Below are 15146 nucleotides of genomic sequence, written 5' to 3'. Positions count from 1 at the left end.
TTAAAGGCCCTATCTCCAAATACAGTCACGTTCTGACATACTGAGGATTAGGGCTTCAATATATGAATTTGGGAGGAACACAATTCAGCCCATAACACTATGGAAAGAAAAGCTTGTCACAAAAGATATAATAAAATCTTTTGCACAATGACAAAAATAATTGGAAACAACTAGCTGTCTATCAACTGGCTATTAGATACATAAATTATAGTACATTCATTCAATGGACAAATAGGCATCTGTTAAAAAGTATAAGGTAGATCTATGTTTGCTGATATGGAATGAAGCCAAGATATTCAAAGTTAAGAAGAAAAACAATGTAGAGAACACTTCGTAAAATATGTTCTCTTTTGTGTTTAAAAAAAAAAGTATAGTATGTGTTTCTAGGATAAGACAGCAGAAATTTGTGAGCAGGGCTTCTAGGATGGAAAACAGTTAAATGCCTTTTAAATACATACCCTTTGATACAGTTTTAATATTTTACTGTGTTCGCCTATTGTTCTTACAGTTATAAAAATTTGTTAATAATAATGCATTTTAAAAGACTTTTAAATCTTTAAAAATACTAAAATGTCCGATTATATATAATCAGTAGCAACCGGGCTAATTGCAGGTAGAGCCATTTTATGTTTATCCCAAAATTGTATCTAATCTGCTCTGCCTCTGGTTACTCTGCTTATGACGCCCTTGGGTCCAAATCAATTTTCCTGGTAGGACTGGAAGCATCTTTGAGGGTAGGGATAGTGTTTTTAATGACCTTGGGGAAACAGGTATGATATAAGGTTAACTGAAAAAAGCAGAATCAAAATTGCACATAATTCACAACAAGCTTACAAAAATGCATAAAAAGGATGGCATAAATGACACAAAGCCTTAATGTCTCCTCTGATTGACAAAAGTTATAGATGAGTCCCTCCTTCCCTTATATTTTTCTATTCTTTCCAATGTTTTAAATGAGCATGTTTACTTTTAATGTCAGAATACAGAAATGAATATAATACAAACAACCTTATGGCAACTGTATTTTATAAATGCATTTGAAAGGGAATAAAAGGAAATATATCAAAATGTTGACAGTGGCTGTCTTTTGGTGGTGGGACTGTGGCTGATTTAGGCGAGAGGGGAGCTGCTTTTTTCTCAAAATTTTAACAAAAATTTTTTTCCAAATTTTGTATTTGAAAAACTAAGTTTTTTTTAAGATTTCAGTTTAATTAATATCAATCACCATTAGATCCATCATTTCAGAGCTATATCCAGTCTCTCGGAAGCCCCAGCCTACTGCACAGACATATAGAGTCCTGGAATGCTTCCTGTACCTGTGTCAGGAGAGTTGCCCCTTCATCTCCTGCCACGCGGTCCCTTCCTTCTGACATGGGCCTTTCCCAGCTTGTCAGTAGGAAGCCATTCCAGTGAGTTCTAGCTGACTTCTCTTCTTTAGACCACCAAGCCCCTGTTGCACTTCCTATAGGACATACATACAGGACCGTCTTCACTTTGGCTAGGCCGCCCTAGCTGCCACATCTTTTTAAAGCCCAAATAGTTGCTAGAAAGTTGGGGTGGGGGGCATCTACCACATTGGGCCTTTTCCTGTTCCGTGGCCCCTTGTTCTCACAGTGAGTCTGTGTCCATTCCCAGAACTTTAAGTTTGCATTTTTGGAGCATGTTCATCACTAAAAGAATAAGGCATCAGGGACTTCCCTGGTGGTCCAGTGGTAAAGAATCCGCTTTACAATGCAGGGGATGCAGACTCGATCCCTGGTCAGGGAACTAAGATCCCACATGCCACGGGGCAACTGGGCCGGCATGCCACAACTAGAGAAGAGAAAACCCGCACTCCACAACTAGAGCGAAGCCCGCACGCCGCAATAAAGAGCCTGCGCGCCACAACAAAAGATCCTGCATGCCTCAACGAAGATCCTGCATGCCACAACTGAGACCCAACGCAGCCAAAAATAAATTAAATAAATAAGAATAAGTCATCAGATTGGAATACGGGTGCTACTTACTGTGCCCTTTTTTTCAAGGTGTGGAGCTCTCTCCCCTAGAGGTGATTCACTGATGCCTCATACATGAAAAAAAGAAATGCTTGGACATATACAAAGGCATAGGATAACAGAAGAGCTGAGAAGAGGAAGGGGTATAAAAGAAAAAGGGACAGATAGGACAGAAATTAAAAGATGAGGAAAAGCAGAGTGGGGGAAGGATTAAAGGAAAGAGAAAAGACACAAGTGGAGGTAAACAGAAGAAAACAATAATTAAGATGTATTGAGGTCTTAACATGTATTATAAGTGCTTTACATGAATTGTCATGTGTAATCCTCACAACTACCATATGTGGAAGGTTCTACTGTTTTTCCCACTTGACGGGAAAAGGAAAATAATGTTTAGAGTTATTGACTTGTCCAAGGTCATAGAGCTAGTGAGTGGAAAATCAGGGATATAAATCTATGTCTTCCTCATCCTACAACCTGTACTTAACCTTACACTGCAAGACATCTCTCTGCCATCAGTTTATGGCAACAAACTAAATGCCTAATATGTGCTATTGACCTCTGAACAGGAGCGAAAGGTGACAAAGAAGAATGTAGGCCACTCCACAAACTATATGTGTCCAAATATAGAGTACTTCAGTTCCTTAGATTATCTTTGGAAAAGAAACAGTTTAGGTAATGCGAAGACCATAATTTACTCCAGTGGAAATGTGTAGATAAGATGTACACAGTGGTCCATAATGTTTCTTTGCAAAAGTTCCAGACAGTTAAGAGCCTTCCATTTCCTACACATACCTTTGTATCACTTACCTGTTCTTAATAAATATTGCCAAGTCAACACCAACTCCAATCAAAGGCTCTATTATGAGCTAACTTGCTGAATGGTGCAGTGAACACGGCCCAAGGGAAAGGTGTCGACTACTATCACAGACAACCTGACTTAGCTGTTTGCAACATGTAGTGAGGGAAAGTATCACAAGTTTCTGGAATGGAAAGGAACAATAAGTTTCCTGTAAATTGTCAGGCTTACATGCATTGTAATGATGAAATCAGGCCGGTGATTGCTTAATCTCTGCCTACAGAGAAGGGAAAAAAGTATTTAGGGAAGTATCAGTTCTGTTTCCTTCCTTCCTCATAAACCCAGAACACAGTACAAAAAATATCCCCAGGTACATAAGGCAACTCCCAGGAATTTTTAAAATGTTAAGAGCTATGTAGGCAGAAAGAAACAAGAGTGTCATATATACCTCTGATTTCCATTAATTGACTAATAGCTGGGTTTGGAGGGAACAACTTGTTTAATACATAAAACATAGGCCTGAGTTCTAATTCCATCTCTGCCACTAACTACCTTTCCATGGGACCTTAGGCAAATCAATGGCCCACTCTGGGGCTTCAGTTTTCTCATCTGTACAGACACTTTTGAGAGTGATAAGGGGTGATAAATAATTAATACATATTGATTAATCTATGACACATGTAAAAAGGACTCTGCCAGGCAAGTGCTTCTCTATTATGGGAAATCAGTCACCAACAACCCAGATCAAGAGTTAATTAACCTTTAACCAATCATTATTTTCTTTATAACTAGTTTGTGATTCGTTCCAGTCACTTTTCCTAAAACGTCTCTAGCAAGATGATTCTTTGGATGACTACAGATTTTTTCCTTTATGTGCAAGATTGTAATAAAACATTGGCATATGCTTGTGATAGAACTGTTTGAAAGTATTCTTTAACAATAGAGAGACAGTAAGGCAAAGTGTGTAGGAGTGCGGACCCAGTTTCCTCACCTGTAAAATAGGACAGTGAGTCTCTACCTCACAGTATATCCTGAGAATTACATGTTATATAAAACTTAGCAAAGAGCCTGGCACAGGAAACACTAAATATTAGCTGTTACTTTCACCTATAAAATGAAGAGATTGGACAAGATGCTTTCTTTGGTCTCCTCCAGTTCTCAGTCTCTGGGACTACAGAAATAGCACCTTGAAAGACTTTTCTTTTTTTTTTTTTTTTTTGCGGTACATGGGCCTCTCACTGTTGTGGCCTCTCCCGTTGCGGAGCACAGGCTCTGGACGCGCAGGCTCAGCAGCCATGGCCGACCGGGGCATGAACCTGTGTCCCCTGCATCGGCAGGCGGACTCTGAACCACTGCGCCACCAGGGAAGCCCAAAAGACTTTTTTTTTTTTTTTAGGTTAATTCTACAAATTAATTTAACAGGAGAAAGGAGGGACTCAGATTTGGCTGTTAAGTGACAGAATATACAAAATGACAGTGGCTGAAACAAGATAGAGGTTTTCTCTTTGTCTCATGGTATTAGTTATCTATTGCTGTATAACAGAGTATCCCAAAAGTTAGTGGCTTAAAACATTTGTTTCACAGTTTCTGAGGATCAAGCATCCCAGAGTGGCTTAGCACGTCATTCTAGCTCAGGTTCTTTCATGAGGATACAGTGAAGCTGACAGTCTAGCCACAAGAAATAAAATAGTCATATTGACCGAGTCTGCAGGGAAATAATAAGTAAGAGATGGTTGTGAAATACTTACCAAATGTAAATGTCCAATTTCAGTCAGCTTTAGGATGGGTCGAAATAAAAGGAATGCTATTATTCATGAAGAATCATAGACTTACACATGTTTAATCTTGCCTGTCTCTAACTGAACATTCCTGAAAAATGATATCCCTTTTTTTTTTTACACACAACTTAATACTTGTATGATCTTCCTCTCCAAACATAGGGGTAAATTACACATTGATGATAGCCATCAGTCATTGAAAGACTAACTGTATACCAGGCACCACATTATCTGACAACATTGTGAATTAGGTTCTGCCAACCCAGTTTTACCGACGAGGGAATCAAAGCTCAGAGGTACAAGTTGAATTTGAAGCCAGATCTCTCATTTTCACTGTACTGTGATGCTCTTTCCCTCTTCTACAGCATCACACTTCACTTTCTGTTAAACACAAGTCCTACCATATAGCCTGCCTAGAGCTTCATCAGTGAAAAGGGGTGCAGACAGTGGGAAATAATATGTGGCAGAACAGGAGACAGAATACGTACTGCTTCAAGGTTCTTAGCTAAATGCCTGCTCTCAGCTAAATTAATGAGAGAAGCTCTGAAGTAATACTTAAGAGTTAATAAACTGTATGGTGCTGACAATGCAAGTACAATAAGACTTCAACCAGAGAGCTCAGATGCCAAGGGTATGTGAACTAGCCCCATCCCTTCCAGTGTTATTCAGAATATAGTCCTCTGGGAACCTGATTAAGAACACATCCCATCCTTTTAAAGATCTGATTTCTGAGACTCACCCTTGGAAATTTGATTCAATACATGTGGGGCAAGGTCTCAGACCCTATACATAGTTCCTATGTAACTAAAGTTTGAAAAATACTATCCCAGTTTTTAACTACACATCCATAATTAAAACTGATTCTCAAACTTCATAAGGTGGTTGTAGAATTCATGGAACTCATGGTATCATTTGGAAAACACAATGACATGATACACTAAATGTAATATAGCTAAATTTGCACGATAGATTACTACATGAATGATACAGAAATGAAACAGACTTCAGGAATAAACAGAGAGGAGCTCAAATCTTTCCATAATTATGCAACTATGGGCAAGTTCCTGAACATTTCTGAGCCTTAGTCTCCACTGCAGTAAAATATCGATTATAATATCTTGACAGGTTATTGTGGAGATTGAAGATTGAAGATTATACATATAATGCTTGGCATATAGTAGCCATTCACTTAATGACAGGTATTTTTATTATTAAACATTTAACACTAAGTAAAATAGGACACTGTTTCTTAATAGACTCTAGTGTTAAGAGATATTAGAAGCCAGAGGTTCAAAATGGTTTGAGCCTTTATAGTGGTTCAGCATACCAGCGTGGGAATCAGATTTTCTGGGTCCAATCCCAGCTGATCCACTTTCTCACTTACTACTAGCAGAGTAAATCACAACTTTCTTTGCCTTCTGGGAATGAGGTTTTTGTGGGGTTTTTAAAATAAATTTATTTATTTATTTATTTATTTATGGCTGTGTTGGGTCTTGGTTGCTACACGCGGGCTTTCTCTAGTTGCAGAGAGCGGGGGCTACTCTTTGTTGCAGTGTGTGGGCTTCTCATTGCGGTGGCTTCTCTTGCTGCAGAGCACAGGCTCTAGGCCCACGGGCTTCAGTAGTTGTGGCACGCGGGCTCAGTAGTTGTGGCTCACAGGCTCTAGAGCGCAGGCTCAGTAGTTGTGGCACACAGGCTTAGTTGCTCTGCGGCATGTGGGATCTTCCCGGACCAGGATTGAACCCATGTCGCCTGCACAGGGGGATTCTTAACCGTTGCGCCACCAGGGAAGCCCCGAGGTTTTTGTTAATATTGTTAAGACACAAGCCTGTTTACTCTTTTGCTAAATAAACTATAAAATGGAAATAATACAAATTATCTGACAGCATTGTGTGAGAATTAAATGGGATTATACAGGTAAAGAGTTTATAACAGTGCCTGGCATATAACCAAAGTTCTTTAAAAAACAAAACCCCACTCATTTCTATTGTTATTCAATAAACACTGTGTGTCAGAAATTCCAGACTCAGTATATCCAAAAGTGAACTCACCATTTTCTGTCCTCTGAGCCTGCCAAGTCTTTGTATTCTCATCTTCCTGACTTTTATCACTGTTCATCTAGTCACCCCAGCTACAACAACAATATCAAACAAACTTGAGTACAAGGCCCTCTGCTAAGGACTTACAGTATTAAATTATATCTTTTCACAGAATGGCTGTATGGAGTGTAGGTACTATTATCCTCCCTACTTTACAGATGAATAGACTGAGAAGGAAGAGCTACATAATTTGCCCAAGGCTATCCCATTAATAGCAGAGCCAAGATTCTAATGTAGGCAGTCTAGCACCAGAATCTGTATCTTTTAATGTATGATACAGTCTCTAGAGATTTTAGAGTTATTTTAAAAGCTCTCTCTATCACTTGAATATCTAATAAAATACACAGTCCTCTTAAACATCTCTAATCCAACCCCTTCTCTACTCACATTGATATGGACCTAGTTTAGGCTCTACTTACCTTTTGCTTGAACTACCAGTCTCCCTGATTGTAGCTTCTTCTCATTCAATCCTTCTGCTAAACCAGCTAGTCAGAAACGTTTCTAATGTAGATCTGATAACTCTCCCTTAATTAAAAACATTTAATGGTGCCCCAATTTCTACAGAATAGGATGCAAATACTCATATGTGTCATTCAATAAGGTACCTGGTGTAGTACATCACTTACAATATTGAATATATTGCATTTTACTTTTATCCATATGACCATGTCTTTTTCCCCACTAAAGTGAGCCCTTTTTGAAAGTAGGGACACTGTTTTTTCATCTTTATATAACCCATATTACCCCAGGCCCCAGCAGCCCACAGGTACAGATGAGGTCACAATACCATTAATATGTGAATCTAAATGATTCACTGCCTCACCTGCAAGTGCAGAATTTGCAGCTTCAGGAGAACCTCCCCATCTACTAAGAAGTGCTCTGAATCCCCAGGGATGTTTCTCACAGGCCCAGTAACAAATTCACTCCCTTTATAGCGATATGGCTACCCCAGATGACAAGTGAGTCACTGTGTCTCTTTCTTTCTTCCCCTGAGCCCTCTATTCTCATATTATCACGAGCTTAGGTGCCAAGGTAGTAAAGAATGGCTTTCTTCTTTGTGACATACTGTTAAAGAGATCCCAAAGGAAGGTTACTTGAGCATCACGTATTTAGTGAAGTAGCTTTCAACTGTATTCACTTAGCGCCCTCTAGCTCCCTGGGCATCAGATATGCTCTTGGAAGTCTGAACCAGGGCAAATTTGAGGTGCAGCCATACCATCACATTCAAAATCCCTCCTTCACTCCAACAATGGTTTTAGTATTGGTCCAGCTCGTTTCTTTTTCCCTTAAGATGATCTGTCTTGCATAAGTTACCTCAGTAAATTTCATAAAACTTTTCTGGGACCACCCTACCAGTATGCCAGATGTACCTAAAGTTATCTGAATCCGAGTGCCCACAGGGAATGCCCAAAGTATGCACTCTAAGCTACATTTGTCTCACCCCTTCCCATGCCCCTCACCAACTCCACTGCCTAGAATGGAGCTTTGTGCATACCAGAGCCTCAATCAGTGTATTAAAACATGTAATAACAATTGAAATTTTATACCACTTGAGCAGAGCTAAAATTTATCTGAGGAAAGGAACACAAACTTAGAATGAGACTACCTGACCTTCAGTCAAAACTGCACAGAAATCCTGACATTAAGGAAAAAACCAAAACTAAACCAAAAAATGAAAACAAAAACCATGGGCTCTCAGCTGACATGGATTTAGCTGTTGCTAAGACTCTGATGATTACAGTATACGACTACAGTATACATGCACTTATGTTCTCTAGAGGAGTCCTTCAAAGAAATCTGGGTCACAACTTAGTTGTTCAAGACCACATGCCACACCCTTGGGCTGAAGTAAGAGGAAGTTGATTCACTTTCCTTGTGGCCGATTGCAAACAGAATTGCATCAAGTTCCTATTGACACACTTTTTTAAAAAGACCATTTAGTTAGCTTGTTCCTGTAATGCAAATCTTGTAGGCTGATTTAACTTTTCAGATTTTAGATATATGAGATTTGTTGTTGTTGTTGCTCTGATGACAATGCAGCCTCTTAGGCCATGTGGTATTAATGGAGAAAATTCACCCAATTGCTAACTAGATTAGGGTTTTAAACACTGGTAGTGTTTTCAGCTTATTAAATAAGCTTCATTTTAAAAGAAATTTCTAGATGTTGAATACTTCCTGGTTTAATGTGAAAATTTAAACCATAATAGTACTGTTAAAAATTGCAACTATTAATTGTGAAAATCTCATTCCACTCTTAATGATTAGAATCATGGTATAGTGCAAAGGACACTTGAATGCATGTCACAGTACTTTGGTTCTACTCTTTGGCTCTTTCACTAAACAACCACATGATCATGGACAAGCTCTATAACCTTTATGGCAATCTATGAGAAAGCAAATGTAAAAGTGCCTAGCATCACACTTGGCATACTGTATAGGCGTTCAATATTTGTTAAAGTGACAGTTTCAACACATATTAAACAACTTATACTACTCATGAGTTACATACTAAGTATGTATTTGACCCTCCTATTTGACATGTAGATATGGAAAGACTCAGCATAACATTCAAATGAGACTAAGCAAAGTCTCATATTGCCTCTAAATGCAAATCAAATGGCGTAATATAGTGCTTTGAAAAACAACAGGTCACAAGCTAATTGTGGACTGAAATCAGCAAATCTTTTTCATAGAAAATGCCAGAGCAACTTACTCAAAGTGTGAGCAAGGACTGTGCCTACTGCCACAAATACCATGCTCAGCAGTGGCAACTGTTACAAGGAACAATTAATGGAGAGAATGTGATAAATAAAACATGAATTGGTTGCTGTCTTCTCATTTGATTTGAAAGATGGTCAGGAAACATCTAGTGTGATATTTTTGAACTTGTGAATTGTAACATTTTAATAAAACTAATACAAATTGCACTTAAACCATATTTTTTAAGCAAAAAGAATAAAAAATGATGAATTGAAAACTGTTCAAGTTCAACTGCTGGATCTGGGGTGTAAAATAGTGGCAATAAGGAGAAAAATATTTATTTTAAACAGCAAATTTTGATTTCATGCAAGCCACATTCTACAGCGAAAAAAAAGAAAGTACACGAGATTATTATGAAGATAATTTAATATGTGGGTTTACTAAACTGCCAATAGTATTTTTTAAATAAAAGCTTAAAATCTTCAAAATTAAATCTCCTAGGAAACAACCTGCTGAATTTGTTGATAAAGAAAGGGGGAAAATACATTCAAGTTTCCAGTCTAATTTCTTAGTCTTTCCACCATTGTTAGTGATAAAATCTTACTATCATCATTGAAGCATATTGAGAGACAGAAAACGCTTCACATATTTTCTTACAGCATGTTTGGATATGGTGTGTATAAATTTATATCTAATTAATAAAAAAATATGCAGAGTACCAGCACAGTAGCTCATTTGTTTTACTGCTGCAGAACATTTAGAAGCAATACTCATCACAAGTCTATAAAGATTTCAAAATCCAATTTGATGATAATAGCTGCATAGCTTTTAGTTTCTTGGATATATGTAGCAAGATCAGTTCGCACAGGATACGTTATGTTGTTTATATGTAACTTCACACAAAACTGAATTAGATATATTTAGAGTAGATAATATATTGCTGGGTAATATATGTTTTAAAATGTCTTATGATGAAAAATTTCAAACTAAAATAAGAGTAGAGACAATGGTATAATGAACATCACCATGCACCCAATACCAGCTTCAGTAATTATCAACTAATGTACAATATAAGAAAATTCTGTTATCCAAAGACATTCTGGTGATTTCACTGAGGTATTGAAAAACACAGTGAAAGTTTATTTTTATTAAATATTTAGTATTACTTGGTCAACTATTTTTTTTCCTAGTTGAAAAGCAATTGCTATTTGTGAAATAGTTCCAAAGACAATATCTAAGTAATAACATGACATACTTAACTGATATTTTCAGCATTCTTGATGAACTATCTTAACTACAGGGATTTATTTCAACATTCAAACACATCTGAAAGTTCCAAAAGGCATTGCTGTCATGGCAGTAATCACCCTAGCTATTACATGCTCCCCAGGTTTTCACAACATATGAAAAACATTAAGATATTCTGAAAGAAATAAAGATAGTGTACATTTAACTTTTCTGGCACAAACTTTTGTAAAAGCTTTATGGAGGTATAACTGACATACAGTGAACCACACATATTTAAAATGTACAGTTTGATCTTTTATAAACACAAGAAGCTTTCACCTGAATCAGGATAATGAATATCCCCACCATCCCCAAGTTTCATGGTATCCTGGGTAAGCCCTCCTTCCTGCTCTCCCCCACCCCTGCCTTTCTGCAGCAATTACTGATCTTCTGCCTCCATGTAGTTAGTTTTCATTTTATAGAATTTTATATAAATGGAATCATTTGTTTGACTTCTTTCACTCAGCATAATTGTTTTTTAAACTCATCAATGTTGTGGTATATATCAATAGTTCATTCCTTTTTTATTGCTGTATAGTATTCCATTGTATGTTTTTGATTGTATACCAGTTTACTCACTTGTTGATGGACACTTTGGTTATTTCTAATTTTGGTTATTAGAAAATGATAGCGCTTCTATGAACATTTATGTAAAAGTCTTTGCATGGACAAATATTTCCTTTTCTCTTGGGTAAATATCTAAGAATAGAATGGCTAGATCATATGGATGCATGTTTAACTTTACAAGAAACTGACAAAGTATTTTCCAAAGTGGTTGTATCATTTTACATTCTTCACACCTGGCAGTATTCTTTGTTCTGAAATCTACTTTGTCTAATAACAATAGTCACTCTAGCTTTCTTTTGATTGGTGTTACCATCACATTTCTTTTTGCATTTTTTTGTTTTTAACGTATTTGTGTCTTATAAGCAGCATATAATTGGGTCTTGCTCTTTTATCCAATCCAACAATCTCTGCATTTTAACTGGGGTATATAGAGCCAGTAGTTCTCAACTGGAGGTGGTTTTGCACCCTAAGAAGCATTTGACAATCTCTGGAGATATTTTTAAATGACATTTTAAAAATGTAAACACTATTCTTAGATTGCAGGCAGTAAACTAACAAGGTTGCAGACTATAGTTTGCCAGTCTCTAGTGTATTTCTTTCTGCCTGAAAGACTGGACTTGCTTTAACATTTCTTGCATTACAGATCTGCTAGTGATGAATTCTTTCAGCTTTGGTCTGAAAAATTATTTTGCCTGTTTTTGAAATATTTTCTCTGGGCATAAAATTTTAGATTGACAGGGTTCTTTCTAATACATTAAATAAGTTTGTCTATTGCTGTCTCAATTGAATATTTTCTAAAAGAAATCTGATGTCATTCTCATCTTGGAAACAATGCCTTTTTTCCTTTGGTGTTTTTTAAGATTTTATCTTTATCACTGGTTTTAAGCAATTTGATTATGATGTGCTTTGGTGTAGTTGTTTTCATGCTGCTTGTGCTTGGGGTTCATTGACCTCCTTAGATCGGTGGGTTTACAGTTTCTGTAATTTAAAAAAATTTTTAAGCTATTTCCTTAAATAAATGCTTCAGATTTCTTTCCCCATCTCTTAGTCTCCTATTACAGGCGCATTAGAAAGTTGTGCACAGCTTACTCATTGTCTCGTTTCTGTGCTTGATTTTGGATAGTTTCTATTGACACGTCTTCAAACTCATAAATCTTTTCTTCTGCAATGTCAAATCTGCCATTAATCCCACCCAGTGTTTTATATTCCACACATTGTAGTATTCACCTCTAGAAGTTTGGTCTATCTTCCATGTCTCTACTTAACTTTTTGAATATATGGAAGAGTTACAATATAATGTCTGCAAATTTTAACATCTGGATCAGTTTCAATGGATTTGTCTCCTTAGTATGGGTCCTATTTTCCCACTTATTTGCATCTTTGGTAATTTTTGATTGGATGCCAGACAATGAAAGATTTACCTTTCTAGGTACTGGATATTTTTGTATTCCTGGAGGTCTTTGTTCTGGCACAGTTACTGGGAAACAATTTGATGTTTTCAGATACTGCTTTAAATACAAGACAAAACAGAACAGTGCTCAGCCTAGGGCTAATTATTCCCCACAGTTGAGGCAAGACCCTTCTATGTACTCTATCCACTGCTCTGTGAATGATGCTTTTCCAGTATGTCTTGTGGGAACAGCCATTATTTCCAGCCCTCTTTGAGCTGGGGTCTCTTACCTCTAATATTTTTAGGTGGTCCTTTTCTTGGCCTCAGGTAATTTCCTCACTTGCATGCACTGATCAGTACTCACCTGAAAACTCAAGGGAGATTCTTTCCAGATTTCTAGAGTTCTCTTTCTGTGCAGCTCTCTCCTCTCTAGTACTCTGTGCTGCAAATTCTAGCCACTTTGGTTTCACCAGGCTCTCAGCTCTATCTTATTGAACGAGGGACCCCACCAGGCTCTTCCTGTGGTCCCCATGGCTGTGCTGAGGCCTGGAAATTCTCTCAAGGCAGTAAGCTGGAGTCATCACAGAATTCACCTTGTTTGTTTCCTCTCACTCAGGATTCATGTCCTTTATTGCCTGTTCTTCACTGACAGATGTCCAGTGTCTTTAAAAACATTGTTTCATATATTTTGTCTATTTTTTAGTGTTTCCAGCCTGTCTCAAACTTTTAACCATTATAGCCCAGAAAAAAAAATTGATGCATTCAAGAAAAAAAATCTGGTTAGATTCACTAGCTTTCTAAGACCCTGAATCAAAAATTGAGTTATACACACTTGGTAATTAAAGAATATGAAATATTACAGCTTACTTTTCATAAACACTAAAGAATGATTATGAGACATTAAATTTATCATCCTCTTGGATGAAATAAGACTGTCCACTGAAAAGCAGAATTAGTGTAGTACTACTCACTAGTGCTTTAATAGTTAATCCAATTAAAAACAAAGGAAAGAAACAGGGTTAATCGGATATGTGAGAACTGCCCTTGTGTATCTCAGACTGGAATGAACAGACAGCATACTAATCACATTAAATAAAATGTTCCCGATTTTTATTTGTATTGTGTTTATTTGGGATTATTTCTCTGTTGCATTTAAACATTAGTGTAATTGTATGTAATAACGTTTTTCCCTTACAAAGTAAAGGTATTATTTCATGAAACTTTTATTTTAGTCATAAATCTTCCTTTCTCCATATCAGCTCATTTCTATTGTATTAACAAATGATCAAGGTAATGGCTTTAAATGATAAATTTATTTGTCATATACCTACAATCACTGCTTTTGCAGATTCCCGTCAGTTCACTAAAAGGAAAGCAGTGAGCCTGCCACTACTGTCCACTTTTACACATCAAAAGATGAAGCAACTCAAGATATTTCTGTGAAGTATAACCAGTTTTCTAGAAGATTTTTCACATCACTGATTTCACAGCATCTGTTCAGTTAGGTAAGCTGTAGAGGAATGTAACTTCCCTCTAGTTTTCACTTCCTATATTTTGTTACATTAATTCATTTTCTTCAAATTAGTATGAACTTACAGCTAATATTTATAAGACAAGTAAAAACTAAAATGGGAAACAAAGCATACCAATACAAAAAGAAATGAAGGGGCTTCCCTGGTGGCGCAGTGGTTAAGAATCTCCCTGTCAATGCAGGGGACACAGGTTCAAGACCTGGTCTGGGAAGATCCCACATGCCGCAGAGCAACTAAGCCCCTGCACCACAACTACTGAGCCTGCTCTCTAGAGCCCACGAGCCACAACTACTGAGCCCACATGCCACAGCTACTGAGGCCCGCGTGCCTAGAGCCTGTGCTCTGTGACAAGAGAAGCCACGGCAGTGAGAAGCCCACACACCACAAGGAAGAGTAGCCCCCACTCGCCGCAAGGGGGGAAAGCCCATGCGCATCAATAAAGACCCAACACAACCAAAAATAAATAAATAAATTTAATTAAATTTAAAAATAATAATTAAAAAAAAAGAAATGAGGGCTTCCCTGGTGGCACAGTGGTTAAGAATCTGCCTGCCAATGCAGGGCACAAGGGTTCAAGCCTTGGTCCAAGAAGATCCCACATGCCGCGAAGCAACTAAGCCCGTGTGCCACAACTACTGAGCCTGTGCTCTAGAGCCAGTGAGGCACAACTACTGAGCCCATGTACCACAACTACTGAAGCCCACACGCCTAGAGCCCGTGCTCTGCAACAAGAGAAGCCACCACAATGAGAAGCCTGCGCATCGCAATGAAGAGTAGCCCCCGCTCGCCGTAACTAGAGAAAGCCTGCACATAGCAACGGAGACCCAATGCAGGCAAAAATAAATAAATAAAACAAATAAATTTATTTTTTAAAAAAAGATATGAGGTGAACAATTCTACACACACAAAAAAATTATTTAGGACCAAATAACCAAATACTATTGTAGCCTATAAAGATTTTCTTGCATTCTTCCTATCCTGGATTTACCAAGCTTCAGGCTTA

This window comes from Mesoplodon bidens (assembly GCF_964165515.1).
Source record: "Mesoplodon bidens genome assembly, chromosome: 1".
NCBI lineage: Eukaryota > Metazoa > Chordata > Mammalia > Artiodactyla > Ziphiidae > Mesoplodon > Mesoplodon bidens.
This window is presented reverse-complemented; position numbering follows the sequence as displayed.